This window comes from Mytilus galloprovincialis, chromosome 1 (genome assembly GCF_965363235.1).
Source record: "Mytilus galloprovincialis chromosome 1, xbMytGall1.hap1.1, whole genome shotgun sequence".
Classification (NCBI taxonomy): domain Eukaryota; kingdom Metazoa; phylum Mollusca; class Bivalvia; order Mytilida; family Mytilidae; genus Mytilus; species Mytilus galloprovincialis.
The window spans coordinates 85,724,336-85,740,907 of NC_134838.1; the positions used below are offsets into that span (position 1 = coordinate 85,724,336).

The 16,572-nt window shown below is 32.3% G+C and overlaps 1 long non-coding RNA gene across 1 annotated transcript; it reads right to left on the bottom strand.

Annotated features, from left to right (window-relative positions):
* Positions 1 to 12,617: 12,617 nt before the first annotated feature.
* On the bottom strand, positions 12,618 to 14,814 carry LOC143042604 (uncharacterized). Its single transcript, XR_012968065.1, has 3 exons — positions 14,350 to 14,814; positions 13,590 to 13,715; positions 12,618 to 13,107 (listed from the first exon to the last, which is right to left on the bottom strand). It is a non-coding gene; the product is annotated as an uncharacterized LOC143042604 (long non-coding RNA).
* Between the last annotated feature and the right edge of the window lie 1,758 nt (positions 14,815 to 16,572).

The following is a 16,572-nucleotide window of genomic DNA, read 5'->3' on the forward strand; positions in this document are numbered from 1 at the left end:
TAATGCCATTATTTTCTAGGCCTCACCTCTTTTTTTATTTATATATTCTATTTATTTTAAAATAATTTGGCTCGTTTAATTTTCATAAATTTTTGACAAAATAATTATTTTGACCCTAAAAGTTTAACAAAAATATAAAAATTTCAAAAAACTTCTACCAATCACTTTCTCAGAAATTTTTTTTTGGATATATAGCAGTTTGAAAAACACTAGTTTTGATCATCGAGAAGCTTAATATTTCCTTAACTATACAATGTAATTAAAACGTTTAGCTGATTTTACAGAGTTATCTCTCTGTAGTGTTAAGTACCAACTTAACAAGAAAACTAACGTTCTAATTTTCGTAGAAAATAAAGAACAAAAACCAAATATGTAACACGACCAACCCTCCCCTAATCTGGTACAGTGGTGTAACAGTACAACATAAGAACAAACTATAAAAATCAGTTGAAAAGTTAAAACAATCATGTATCTAAGACTAGGTCATCAATTATTACACATCCAACATCTAATGGATTTAGAATAAAGACGTAATGAACAGTCAGAGAAAAAACATGACCTTGTGCAATGCCAAGATACAGGTATCGACAGTCATGAACATGCATGTGTTTAAAACAATATTTTTCAGTATACTTTTAATTTACTGATAACAAAACAATGGTAATACCAATAAAAACAATATTCAAAGATCTAATAACAGTGTTGAATTGCTAAACTTTCAGAGTACATTTATTCAAAGGATCGACAAGTTTAACCGGATCGTTTATAAATTTCCAGGCTCGGTTAACAACATCTCCGTAAAAATTAGGATGTTCTATCTCGTTTAAAATAAGTTTTAATTACAGATACAACCAAACTTCATCTACATATCTATGCATCAGTAATATCTATGGAAGAATTTAGTAAATGTTTTATTATAATAACTTTGGCTTGTGGTTACTAAATCCCTGACTTAATAATTTTCCAGTATTAAACAGATCATGTTCACTAAATTTAAAAACGGCACAACAGACATGGGCATAGCGAACGATTTGTGATATATAAACATCGTAAGATGGTGCCAAAGGAACACCACCATCCAAAAAGTAAAATTAGCAAAACGGAATCAAAATTCGTCCCTTTTGTCGTTATTTTTAGTGTTGAATTTTTCAATTAAATACAATTAGGACTACGTTTTGACATAAACTGTTATTCATAACAGTACAAGAACAATTCTGCTATCAAAGGTTCGCAATTGGTGCCTATCGGAATACCACAACCTGTCTATAAACTTTATCATGGGAAAACTAACAGCTTTAGTCATCACACCTCCAGTAAGTATATTTATCATATCTAACTTTCTCATAAGAGAAGAATGTTTTAAATGAGTTGCAGAAATATATTTGCATTCAGATTTGCTAACCGACCCTTTAACTAATTAGGAAATCCTCTGTTTGATAAGATTGTGTGGAAGTGTATTGTAAACAGTTGAATAGTCAAAACTGTCTACAGAATTAAAAGGACCACCTAAAGCACGTAATTAATCTGAAATATCTAAGGATTTGTTTACACTAAAAAATAGTTATTTCCACTAGTTTCTTATTTTTTATTACTAAAGTTAATGATAAGTTCTTTGTACAGAAGTTAAGGAACTAATGACATGCACTGAAAGATTAGTTGTAAAACACTTACTTGAGGCCGAGTTGAAACGATATGTTCCTTCTTTTTTTTTGTGTAGTTTATGTAACATATACATAGTTGACACCTTCAAATATTCAGAAGAAATTTTAAGCTGTGATGTGGTTTTGATATGTTTGTTCACTAAATGACTCTTTTGGAGCACACGGATATGGATGTAGATGAATCTAAAATTCAATTCTTAAGAACGTCTGTTGGGTATTTACGGCATACATATGTAACACAACCACATTGTTGGATGATTTGGCGGCTGGTACAAACACAAACCGCTTTGAAAGTTCTTGAAGTTTGTTTCCAATTCTAGAAATAGGCGTAGTATGTACTCTTTTATTTATTTCTGAATTATTTTCAAAATGTGATATTCGATTATCAACAACATTCATACATTTATTTAAATAAGAATCAATTAAGAGATTTTTATCAGATTTTGCCCAAATGGTCACGTGGTTATACATCATCAAGTACTATGATAACCACATTAAAGAATGACAGGACCACATCAAATAGTGAAACACTCACATCATGAAATGTAAAATCGTCAATTCTTGAAACATCGTTACGTAAGGATAATGCCATATAAAGAAATGACAAATCATCACTACGAAATAACAAAACTACATCATGTAATGAAACAACTACATTACGTTCAGTCACATACAAAGGAATATTAGAACCACATTGCCTAATGACACAACAACATTAAATAATGGTGATACCACATCGAACAATGCCAAAACCATATCAAGTAATGGCAAAACTATATCAAGTTAATACGAAACCATATCATGAAATATCAAAATATTACAATGATATTCCATATCGAGTTAGATCAAAACATCATTACGTAATGTCGAAACCATATTATATAAAGACAAACTATTATTAAGTAATAATAAACCGACATAACGTAATATCAGAGTTCCACATAAGACATATGTGGCGTTCCATAGTAGAACCCACACTCAGTGTTCCTTCCAGGAAGCAAATCCATTTATACTATTACAAACTCGTACTAAGTCAACTTGCACCACTAAAAGTAAACAGGTTCCAATGTTAACAACCAACTAGAACAACTGCAATCATTACAAACTTGTACCACTGCAGACTCACCATTAAAATATACATTGATATATGTCTTTCCTTTGAAAGTTTTGATTAAATATTAATTGATTTGCCTTTATAATCAATTCATAAAATAAACATACATGTACAATATACGAATGTTTAATGGGTTTTTTTTCCTTCAAATCTTTAAACAAAAATTGATGCAACACTGCCACAGTTTTCATAATAACGAGTGCATTGGTTTTTAATTATTCGACTATAGCGCTTACAGTGCTTTGATTTAACTGTTACTTTTTCTCTATATACATGATAATGCTAGCTACAACTTTTAAACATATCCTGCTTTGTAAATAAGTTTTGCATAATTCTGTGATAATGATGATATTTAGGGGTCAATATATAGCGATTGGTACATGGCCTTTTCCATATCGACCCGGGTATCATCCCGAGACACCCATATCAGACAGAGACGTGGTCGAGGTGCTGATATGGGTCGAGGGATGATACGCGGGCCGATATAGAAAAGGCCATGTATTAATATGTTTATCATATACTTCCGACAATGGTTTTATGCAAGGCAAATAAACAAATGAAATAACTAAAAAAGTCAAAAACTTTTTAAAGAAGTTAAATCATGAATCCAACAAATACACTATGATTATCTAACAATAGCATCACTACCTCCATATATATTATGGTATCATTTCCTGTAGATGCATTTTGGAACATTGATAATATGGAAGCTGGAAGCATGGAGGAAGTATTTACAGTTTTATGATCATTATTACTACATGTACTATATGCGATGATTCATAATTGTCAAAGACATTTGTTAGAAAGTACAACTTGTAAACTAGCATCGTTTTGAAAATCTTTATCATTGGACTTAGCTATGTTAACATATGTTTTTCAACAACAGCTGGTTCTGTACAAACAGATTTTTCACTGGATCTAATAAACCTTATTGCTATATGTCCGCCATTACTGGACATCTCCAAAAGTTCCCCCGTAAAATTTTGACGTCATAATAAAAAATATCTGACGCCACAATATGTAAAAGTAAACATACGATACCGGAAATACCGGAAGTAACTTGCACGAGAAACACTGTTATGGTTTTTTTGCACGAGACGCCCCTGATATGGGTTATCAGCCCGGGTGGGAAATTATGGCTTGTGTACTTTCGTTCATTACTCATATGCAAAAGCTATCATATTAATGTTAAGTATATGATAAATATAAATAATAAGAAGATGTGATATGTTTGCCAATGAGACTAACTATTCACCAAAGCTCGAATGAAGTTGATGAAAGCAATTATAGACAACCTTACAATTTTCTATAATGAGAAAATCCCATACCATATAGTTGGCGTTAAATAAGAGACCCTGACTAAATGATATTTGAGAATTTTCTTAAACAATAAAACATTTAAGAGAAAACCTGATACTTGTGTGTGGGTAAAGATACTAATGTCTTTTAATTTGTATAACATGATAACTGTTCATGTACCTGTATTTTTGGTAGGTATTAGCATGCTGAACAATTTTACGTTTGGAGATGAAGCAATCATATCAAGAAAAGCATACGAAGTTGGTGAAGGGCTGATGGATACGACAAGTACAGATCCATATCTATGAATGGAGTGTATTTACAAAATGAAGGTAACTTTTAAACTTGTCGACAGCTATCTAAAAGGTAATTATATATAGGCTTGATTTACATACATGTATAATAATTTTCACAAAATTATCCATTCCTTTTGGACCTTCATGTTCTGTACTCTTATAAAGTTATTGTAATTGACTTAGAATGGTTAAAGACATCTACAGGTCCACACATGTTCTATATGCAAAAAGAACTAAGTTGAACGTTTACGCACCAACTGAACATTTTTGGACACATTATATACAAAATGAACTTTCTAAAGAATATGCCAATTCACCAGTAATTTTTTTTAAGATTCTTGCAATATGTATGTTTAAACTAGAGGCTCTAAAGAGCCTGTGTCGCTCACCTTGGTGTTTGTCCATATTAAACAAAGGACACAGATGGATTCATGACAAAATTGTGTTTTGGTGTCAGATGGTGATGTGTTTGAAGTTCTTACTTTACTGAACGTACTTGCTACTTACAATTATCTCTATCTACAATGAACTTGGCCCATTAGTAACAGAGGAAAATATTTTGTTAATTGACTATAAATGGCAATAACTCCTTAAGGAGTCAACTGACAATTTTGGTCATGTTGACCTATTTGTAGATCTGACTTTGCTGAACTTTATTGATGTTTACAGTTTATCTCTATCTATAAAAATGATAATAACCAAAAACGGTAAAATTTCTTTAAAAATTACCAATTCAATGGCATCAATCCAACAACCAGTTGTCTGATTGGTCTGAAAATTTCAGGGCAGATAGATCTTGACTTGATTAACAATTTAACACAGTCAGATTTGCTCTAAATGCTTTGGTTTCAGAATTATAAGCCAAAATCTACATTTTATCCCTATGTTCTATATTTAGTCATAGCCACCATCTTGGTTGGTTGGCCCTGTCACCCCACATATTTTTTTAAACAAGATACTCCAATGATAATTGTGGCCAAGTTTGGTTAAACTTGGTTCAGTAGTTTCAGAGGAGAAGATTTTTTTAAAAGATAACAAAATACTATGAAAAAGTGGTAAAAAAAGACTATAAAGGGCAATAACTCCTTAAGGGGTCAACTGACTATTTTGGTCATGTACACTTATTTGTAGATCTTATTTTGCTGAACGTTATTGCTGTATACAGTTTATCTCTATCTTTAATAATATTCTAGATAATAAGCAAAAACTGCAAAATTTCCTTAAAATTACTAATTCAGGGGCAGCAACCAAACAACGGGTTGTCCGATTAGTCTGAAAATTTCAGGGCAGATAGATCTTGACCTGATAAACAATTAAACCCTGTCAGATTTTCTCTTAATGCTTCGGTTTTTGAGTTATAAGCCAAACACTGCATTTTACCCCCTATGTTCTATTATTAGCCGTAAACAGCCATTTTGGTTGATTGACCGGGTTAAACAAGTTACCCCAATGATGATTGTGGCCAAGTTTAGTTTAATTTGGCCCAGTAGTTTCAGAGGAGAAGATTTTTGTAAAAGATTACTAAGATTTACGAAAAAATGGTTAAAAATTGACTATAAAGGTCAATAACTCCTTCAGGGGTCAACTGACCATTTTGGTCATGTTGACTTATTTGTAAATCTTACTTTGTTGAACATTATTGCTGTTTACAGTTTATCTCTATCTATAATAATATTCAAGATAATAACCAAAAACAGCAAAAATTCCCTAAAATTACCAGTTCAGTGGCAGCAACCCAACAACGCTCTAAATGCTTTGGTTTTTGAGTTATAAACAAAAAACTTCATGTTACCCCTATGTTCTATTTTTAGCCATGGCGGGCATCTTGGTTAGTTGGCCGGGTCACGCCACACATTTTTAAAACTAAATACCCCAATGATGATTGTGGCCAAGTTTGGTTTAATTTGACCCAGTAGTTTCAGAGGAGAAGATTTTTGTAAAAGTTAACGACGACGGACGACGACGACGACGAACGACGGACGACGACGACGGACGACGGACGCCAAGTGATGGAAAAAGCTCACTTGGTCCTTTGGGCCAGGTGAGCTGAAAAGCTTTTAAAGATAGCAGTAGAAAAAGTTATGATAAACATTTGTTTGAATACTTATTTGACAAGGTATGGCGAGATGGTTTGTTTTATAAAATGTTATTAAATAATATAAATGGTAAGATGTATAAGGTTATATTTAATATGTACTGTGATACTAAATCTCGTATATCATATAATAATTGCAATTCAGAATACTTTGCTTGTGACAACGGCGTACGACAAGGCGAAATTTTATCACCTTTCCTATTTTCTTTTTTTTTAAACGATTTAGAAGATTTCTTAGTCAGTAAAAATATTACAGGACTTAAACCCATATCAAAAGACCTTGAAAGAGAATTAGAAATATATCTAAAGTTTTTTATCATATTATACGCAGATGACACGGTGATGTTGGTAGAAACAGCACAGGATCTGCAGACTTAACTCAATGCCTTTCATGACTGTTGTAAGGTTTGGAAACTGAAAGTAAGCGTTGACAAAACGAAAACCCTAGTATTTGGTTTGGGACGTTTGCTTAAAAATCTCCAATTTACTTATAATGGCATAAACATTGAGATAGTAAAGCAGTTTCATTATTTTGGGTATTGTTTTTACTAAAACAGGAAATTTGATTATGACTAAAAAATATTTATCCGATAAGGCATTAAAAGCAATGTACATATGTACGAAGTCCGGAAAATGGGAAGGATGTATCAGCTTTCTGACAAAATGATCAAGCCCATTCTATTGTATGGGTGCGAAGTATGGGGCTTTAGTAATAATGATATTCTGGAAAAGATTCATTTAAAATTTTGTAAAATTCTATTAAAATTGAAATCCTCAACGCCAAGTTATATGGTTTACGGGGAACTAGGTCGTCATCCGATCGAAATAGATATTAAAGTTCGAACAGTTCTATACTGGGCAAATTTGATATCCGGTAAACAAGCAAAGTTATCCTTCATATTATATCAACTTTCTCGTCATATGAACGATCACCATAATAACCAGATAAAATGGATCTTGTTTGTACAAAATATATTTTAAGATTGTGGTTTCTCGTACATATGGGAAACACAAAATTTGTTATAAAGAATGGTTAAAAACTGTTATAAGCAGAGATTGCTAGATCAATATCTTCAGAACTGGAATTCCCTCATTCAAAATTCGCCAAAAGGTATAAACTACAAAAATTTAACGAAAGACTTGGAATTCGAGGATTATTATTTTAATGTTTTGGACTTCAATGACGCTATAATTGCTTTTTGTCGATTTAGAACGAATAATACTAAGTTGCCGATTGAAACAGGAAGATGACAAAACGTGATCAGAGAAAACCGCTTTTGCAGTCTATGTGTCAATCGACAGATAGGTGGCGAATACCATTATATATTTGAATGCAATTTTTTCCATCAAAAACGAAAAGAGTTTTTAACTGCATATTTTACAAAACGGCAAAATACAGTTAAATTCACTGACTTTTTTTTCAAGTACAAGAAAACCAGTTCTGAAGAAGCTTTGTTCTTTTATAAAAAATATTTATACCAAGTCAGGAAGATGGTCATTGTTATATATTGTTCGTTTCTCTTTGTGTTGCATTTTAACGTTGAGTCGTTTGTGTTTTCTCTTATTTTTGAGATATTGAGATAAGACGTGGCACGGTACTTGTCTATCCCAAATTCATGTATTTGGTTTTCATGTTACATTTGTTATTCTCGTGGTGTTTTGTCTGATGATTGGTCTGTTTCTGTGTGTGTTGCGTTTCGATGTTGTGTCGTTGTTCTCCTCTTATATTTAATGCGTTTCGCTCGGTTTTGGTTTGTTACCCCGATTTTGTTTTTTGTCCATGGATTTATGAGTTTTGAACAGCGGTATACTACTGTTGCCTTTATTTATAAATACTTGTGTTTGTACTCCTGGCTTTTAACTTTTGTAACCTCTCTCGCTTGTTTTGTACATATTGTAAATATTTCTTGGTGTATGTATCGATGTAATGAATTGGCTTTATGAAAATAAAGATATTTATATTGAAAATATGAACATTGACTTATAACTGACTGTGATACATTAATGATAATTAAGGCACTTTGCTAAATACTTAATGAGCTAACTATCTACTTTAAAAATGGCGTCACCACCATGAAGTTTTTAGTCTCGATGCACCAGAGTTATCGTTCTTACAGCCAACAATAACGTCTGGTGTCAATTCTAGAGATGTATGTTATATTCATGAGCCTCGCACCCAATTTTTGGATTTTTTTTCTAATACGCGATTGGATGGTATTTACATGTTGGATAATAAACTCCTTCCTTACTTCAATAACAACAACGTGGTCGAAGAGCACGTGTATCGTGTGGTTTTATTTTAAAGAGGAGAGTTTTATCTTTTATTTATGTTATTTAGATGCATTTAGGAATGATTTGTGTTAAAAGCGAGATGAACAAAATATTTTCATTGAATGTGTAAAACTCCTGTATTTAGATATAAAAGAATCTTAATAAGGCCTTTTCTACTGTACAAGTATTTCCATATACATCCTTGGTTAAAAAATAATATATATATATATTGTTTTTGGTATAAAAGAAACATTATAAATCTTGAACCCATTCACCACCTCATCAAAAGATGAATGATTGAACCATTTATTTGAAAAGGCAAGTTTTAATTTCAGCCCATTGGTGGCACCACTCTCGTTTTTTTTTAATGCGGAAAAAATATATGGGCTGATTATATAGGGAATAACCACAGCAGACTGCATCGGCCCCTCTGAGACAGTCAGTGAAAACTTCTGTAACGAAAATTGGTCATAGTTTATTTATTTTGATGTGAAACACCAGTTGTCTTTCCCTAGTAATTGTGTTTCTATATGTATATAAGTTTCTCCATAGTTGGAGCACCATCTATTACTTAAAACACCCCTAAAGTTGGTATAGTCTTGATTTTCATCCCTTCAAGTATAATGGACCGTTCCATATCGTAGTATATAAACCAGCTCAAGACAGAGAAACTTTGTCAGTTTTATGTGGACCGTTGAAGTGATAACATCAGGGATTATTTTCCAACTGGTAAGTAGAGTGAATTAAGTGATTCCAAAGGATATATAAATAGTGTTCGGATTTATATGTGGATATTGCAATAGTGATTGTGATACAATGTATAAAGTGAATCTGATATATATATATATATAAGTAGTTATTGTATTAATGAGAATACAAGGTGTATACTTGCTGGTGTTGCAAGTTGTACTATGTGGAAGTGTGAATACTTCATAGATTTGTAATAGTGAGAATACAAGGTGTTTATTTGCTAGTGTTGCAAGTTATTATATTGTGGAAGTGTATTAGTGAAAGTGCACTGTGTTAAACCTTACCAGTTGGATAATATTCAATGTGTGGGAACTCAAAGGGATAGTTAGTGCGTGAGTTCAGCTGTGTTATATATATATTCCTTGTGAATTGAAACATTGGGCAAGTGTAATTGTGTCATTGTGTTATTGTGGTTAGTTGCAGACTAACAAGGTGATACTACATATTGGTGGACGTTGTAAATAGAAGTTGTATATATGTGATTTTGTGTTCATACGTTTTGTGTAATACTTACTTGATGCATGTTGCAAAGTATTCTGTTGGTGACATGGTGTAATAAAGGGCCGTATGCATGTTGCAAAATAATCTGTTAGTGACATTGTGAATAAATCGGTCTGATACATGTTGCATAGTGATTGCATAGTGACATTGTGTAAATATATTTTGTTATGATACAGTGTGTTTATATATTGTGAATGAGAAACTTCGCCTTGAATTTTGATTTATGTGCATTGTGCTGTGTATATATTTTTCGTTGTAAATCCTTTTATGGATGTGTTGATTGTTTGAATAGGACAACTGGTTGTGGTGAAAAATTGAGTTGAACACTTGAAATCCTGATTTATTCAGATACGGATCCATCGATCGCCCGGTTACACGTTACACTTCTAGATACGCCACTCACGGCCACTTCATGTATATTGACATATATACACGCTTTGTGTATTGACTGTATTAAATCGGTGGGGGTGGTACACAAATCACTGATTTGTCAGTATCAATACAATAGCGAATATATTGTGTTTATCTTGACAATAACTGATAGTACTTTTACTCCTCCCTTCCATTTCGGAAAGATGATTGATTTGTTTTAGGAAAATACGTCATGCATGCATTTTCCAGGGGGATTTATCATCACACGAAAAAGACGAATTGTTGCTCCTTGTTGACGGCCTCACTGGTTTTGAGAAGAAAACAGTGCTGTCCATTTTGTTTGTATATGCGTGTAGGGATTAACCCCCCAAAAATAGAGAAAGTAAAATATGACAATGATGACCAAGAAGGCAGAGTAGGGAATTCATAAACAAGGTAAAATAAATAAGTATGACCGCTGTGGAAACTAAACTTGAAATTGATAGAAAATAGCAAATGCAAGTTATTTGTAATATATTTTAATTCATATGACAGAAAAACGGGGAAAATTTAGAAATTTTTAGGTGAAACCGTACGGATATTGGAAAAAGGGCTTAACTATTGGTCGGTCCACAAATATCTATGAAATGACCTTGGTTAAAGTATTGTAGTCCACCATACAACACCAATGAACAATGAGCAAAATTATTACCGTATAGTCTAAACCAGGCACTGACATAACCAACTGAATAAAAATTAAAAAAAGGAAAGACCAACGGAAGAATGAATGACAAAGTAATTAATGAGAAAAAGGCATGCAGCTCACCTTAGCAAATGGCATATACAATCGTGCTGTAGAATATTACATTTTTGCACACACATAAGAGCAGAAGTCTGGAACTCTCTTACTTTGGAGCATAAACATTCTGCAAGTCATATCATCATTGATAAGTTCAAAGATTAAATTAGTGAAAATTGTTACTGTAAGAATTAGACAATGTAAATGCAGTACAAATCCAGACCTCTTTTTTTTTAGAACTATGCATTTGAATCGGGACATCTGGGATCCGCCCCTCTAATGTACATCTATAAAACAGAGCAGTGCTTTTATTCATTTGGCATGAACTTGTTTTTATCCTATAGGTGGATTTCTGTAATACTTCTTGTTGCACAGTCATAAATTAGACTATTAATTACATATTTACACTTAAATCGATTGGATGTATGCTGATTGATACTTTAGTCTTAAAAAACAGATTTTTTTTTACAAGTTGTTATTGACTTTGAACTAGCAGTAACTACCAGTAAATACAATACAAGTTCAGTCCTAATCAACTGATTTTCATAGTTCAACTTCATATATGGTACTGTTAAATCATTGTCCAAGGTTAGAAGGGGGTTTGGCGCTGGCCAACATATTTAAGCCCACCACTTTTGAATTCTGAATGTGCCTGTCCCAAGTCGAGAACCTGTACTTCAGTTGCTGTATATCATATTTATATTTAATTCATTTTTAACATAAATCAGACTAAGTTTTCTCTATGGAATTGTTTTACATTTCTATTGTGTGGCCATTTATAGCTCACTATGCAATATAGGTTTTTCTCATTTTTGAAAGCAATATGGTCACATTTATTGAGTTATCAAGTTCCATGTCATTTGCTCTCTAGTGGAAAGTAGTCTCATTTGCAATTATAACCGCATCTTCTTAACTAAGTTATTTATGTATAAAAAAAAATATTGACAATTATATGTAAATGTTCACTGCAAAAACTTAAAAGACTTAATAATGAAAAGATATATTTGTAAAGTTTGCACTAATAATATCTTCCTTACACCAATTTTAAGCAAATCTGCCATCTACATTCTAGGACTGTTGACTTAGATTTTTTTATGCATGAACCAAAAAATGCAATCTTCATGTTTATATAAAAATTGCAAAAGACTCAAACCCTATCAGTATAATATAGCAACATGAAATAAAATATTCTGCAATTTGATCATAAATTATTTTTTTCAAGATTTGTAAAATAAGAAATTTCACCAAGAGATTGATATCTTAAACAAGCTGGAATTTGTTTCCTGCTAAAATGATTTATATTATCAGTCTAACAGATAAAAGTTTACTACAAGTTTAAAGATATTAATGATTCATAACAATGAGGTCAAGGTCTGACAGATAAACCAAGCCTGACAGACTTGTACACCTTCCAATCATTCCATTAACCAAATAGACATTTAGAGACATTTTGTTTCTAGTATCTTAGAGGAGGATCCACCATTTGAAAAGTTACACTGACTTATGAACCCTGAACAAAGACAGATGATGCATGCCAGCCAGACATGTAAACTTTACAATCAATCTAAATAAAAGCATCTTTGGTGTTTATTATATTTCTTTACATGTAGGTAAATGTTGTAACTTTTATAAAAATTGTAAACTCAACACAGTTTTAATCATTTTATAGTTCATACTTTTTTGGTTTTGCACCATTGAAAATATATACAGCTTTTTCTTGTTCAAAGAATTAACTGTCATCGTTGTATGAATTTCATCAATGCATCCAAATTTGATTTGAGTCATCATCCACAGCAAATTGCAAAAATCACTCTTAGTCCTGAATCTTCTCTCTTCTACTGTTGATAGTAGAATTAGCAAGCAATAGTAGTGTAATGTAATCTTAAGGGCTAGAGTTATAGCTCTGAAGATCATTGTAAATATCAGTTTCATGTATACACTTCATGAATGGTTCTCTGCATCTTATTTCCCTACAAAGATATGACACAAGTTCAGACAACTGCTTTATTAATTGGAGACAAACATTATGTATTTAAAGAATTACTGCATGCGTTTAATCTTTTAATTGTTTGATATTTGACTGTAGGGAGCATTAGGTTTAATTAGACAGTTAAAACAAGTATCTTGATATGTTCCTTTGGTTATTCTTGTAGTTGAGTTGCTGTCTCATTGGCATATACCCAAATCTCTTCAAACAGTGTAAGCTCCATGTAATGATCTTAAAAAAGGTTCATACAAAAGCTTAAATCAAAAAGGTTATTGTGTATAAATTAAGTGCTTTATTTCTTCCAATTAAAAAAATTATAAAAATGCATTGAACAAAGTTTAAACATTATATTTTTCTTAATAATATGTCTAAATAAAAAAGTTAAGACTTAAATTATACTTAATGTTTTTTATGGAAACTTAAGACAAGACCATATACATATACATTAGTTTCTTAAAGCCTTACAATTTCAGCATTTAAAGTCTTGAAGCATGGAAAGTCTCCTGTCCTTTGACAAATGAAATTATTCTCCTTCAGTTGTCCATAGAACCGTGGTAAATTTTCGAAATTCCATCATGTTAAAAAGAAGTGCTAGAAAAAACAATAATGGAATAATCATTAGTTAAAAAACTATAAAATTTTAAGAGTAACAATTTATCATTATAAAAAGTAAACAATGTCTCCAGATCTGTTTTAATTTGCAGGGTTGCAAAATAATGAATAATAGAAATTATGAATAACCAAATATGGTTGTGGTTAGAACAAAAAAAAAAGATAGCTACGGTAATATATCTTTAATTGATAAGATCATCATAATATCTGGCAATTTTCTATGATCTGAAATACCAAAAAATCACTGACCAGTGAGTTGTGGAATGCATGCTTGCAGACTAGAGTTCTTGAAAATATTTTTTCCTGATGTTCCTACAAGAAAACCTACTCTGGTCCTCACTATAATGATCTATAATTTCTATTGCAAAAAATAACCAGTCATATAGAAGTCCTTTAAAATATTTGATTGTCAAATCTTGGGACCACCAGTTTATAGAGGATTCTGTGCTTGATCACATTATGAATGATTAAATCAGCTTGTAAATGGAAGAAACTACATGTATATGTTGTTATGGAAATTCTATTGGTTATTTCAAAGTCAGTTTAAAATAAACAATTATAGATTTATCCTATCAGTAAATTTATCAAATAAAGGCAACATGCAGTTGTATACCGCCGTTCAAACAATCTTCATATTCAGCACTCATCAGGAATAATGTCCACTTTGCTACATTCCATTGTTTGTTTTACTTTCTCTCAAAGATGTGCAAAATTGATCTGAAAATTATAAATGACAAAATTGCAACTTTAACTGTTTAATGATAAAGGGGACTGTAAATAACAAACAGACGTATCTACAAGAAAGTAATGCACGTACTTGAGTATGCAGTGTTTTATTTCTTTAGAGGTAGAAAATATTAGTGTAAACAGTGCATGAACTTTTAAAGTAATATACATTGATTAGTGTATAATTGACATAATAACATGTGTGCCTTAAATGGAGTACAAATGTATATAGTATGGTGATGGAACAGTTTCCTGCACTTGTACAAAAGTGATTTTGCATTAAGTTATTTTAATAACACTCAAGTTTTATGTTTTAATTGAGCACCCAGCTGGGATCGCAGCCTTAGGCAGCAACCATTTGATTTTCTAGGGGGGGGGGCTATGTTTTTTTTTCTGTACAAACTTTTTTTTTCGCCGCATCTATTTTTTTCGCGACAAGTCGAAAACAATTTTTTTCTTTCAATTTTAGCATCTGCAAGAATATATAAATGCTACAGTTCGCCTGTTTGCAGATGATACCATCGCCTACCTGACAATAACATCAAAAGACAGTGGAAAAATATTACAAGAAGACCTTGATAAGTTAGCTGAATGGGAACAATTATGGTGCATGAGATTCCACCCCGACAAATGCAACATATTGAGGGTAACAAACAAGAAAACACCAATTCAAACTTCATACAATCTCCATGGTCACAATTTGGAAGAAGTGCAGACAGCCAAATATTTAGGTCTCACCATTCAAAACAACCTAAAATGGGACCAACATATACAACAGGTAACTGATAAAGCAAATAAAACACTGGGATTCCTGAGGAGAAACATCAGAATATCATCAACAAAAGTAAAGAGCCAAGCTTACATTGGACTAGTAAGACCACAATTAGAATATGCAGCATCTGTCTGGGACCCAGCAACAAAAGAATCAATCTACAAAATAGAACAGATACAAAGAAGAGCTGCAAGATACGTGACAAATAAGTACAAACCAACTGCAAGTGTCACAGAAATGATAGACCACCTTAAATGGAAACCACTGCAACAACGAAGAAAGGAAACCAGACTAGTGATGTTCTATAAGATAGAGAATAATATGGTAGCAATAGAGAAAGAAGGACGACTCACACCATCAGTAAGAAAAGGGAGAAATATACATCCTAAGGCATACCAAGTACCGCACTCACGTATTGATGCACACAAGACATCATACTTACCACAGACTATAAGGGACTGGAACGCCTTACCACCAGACACCCCACAGGCAGAGACACTAGGTGCCTTCAAGGCTCTAGTGTCAAACCTCTAGAGCCTTGGAGGCTCCTACTGTTTTTAGCCAGTTTTTAAAGTTTAATTCAAATTCACTGTATATAGTTAGTTCCACGGTTTTACTTCAACAATTTATTTACTTGGATGTCTTCTCCTGCAAACGGAACTCGTCAGAAACACATATAGCAGAATCTTCAGTTTGTTGAAGGAGACTATTACCCGACAGAAACAGAAACAGTTGCTTATAGTATCAATCAGTTGCTTATCCGTGCTACACTACAAAAGTAGTGGTACTCCAGATAGTGGAGGAAAGAATAAAGAAGAAGAAGGTAGTTCTTATTAATGAAGTGTTTGAAAGTATATTTACAAAAGCAAAGCTTCAGATATAATTACCTAGCTTTACAAATTTTTCAGGCATGGTGATTGCTACTTCCTCCGTTTGTTTTCATCTAGTTTTATCGCAAATGTACGATAAGTCTAGAAACATTCCGAAAATATCCAACTCGTGTGTTTGCATATTTGCAAACGCCCGCCCTCACATTACAATCATTCGAACCGATTGGATCCAGACTCTACATATGCATATGGAGCGTCTGGATAATCGAGACTATGAAGTTTTAAGACATTTAATTTTACATGAAATTGAATTCAAATGAATTGATGTTTTTCATCTTAATAGGAAATTTCTGCAAAATTTTTGTAGACAGACAGTTTCGTTTAGGATTTAAAATAGTAACTTATCACGTATCTTTATACGAGTTTGCTATATATGTATATCTATGTTTATGTGTATATAGGGTTATAATTTTTATAATCGTAGTCAGTCTTTGTTTACTACAAGTAG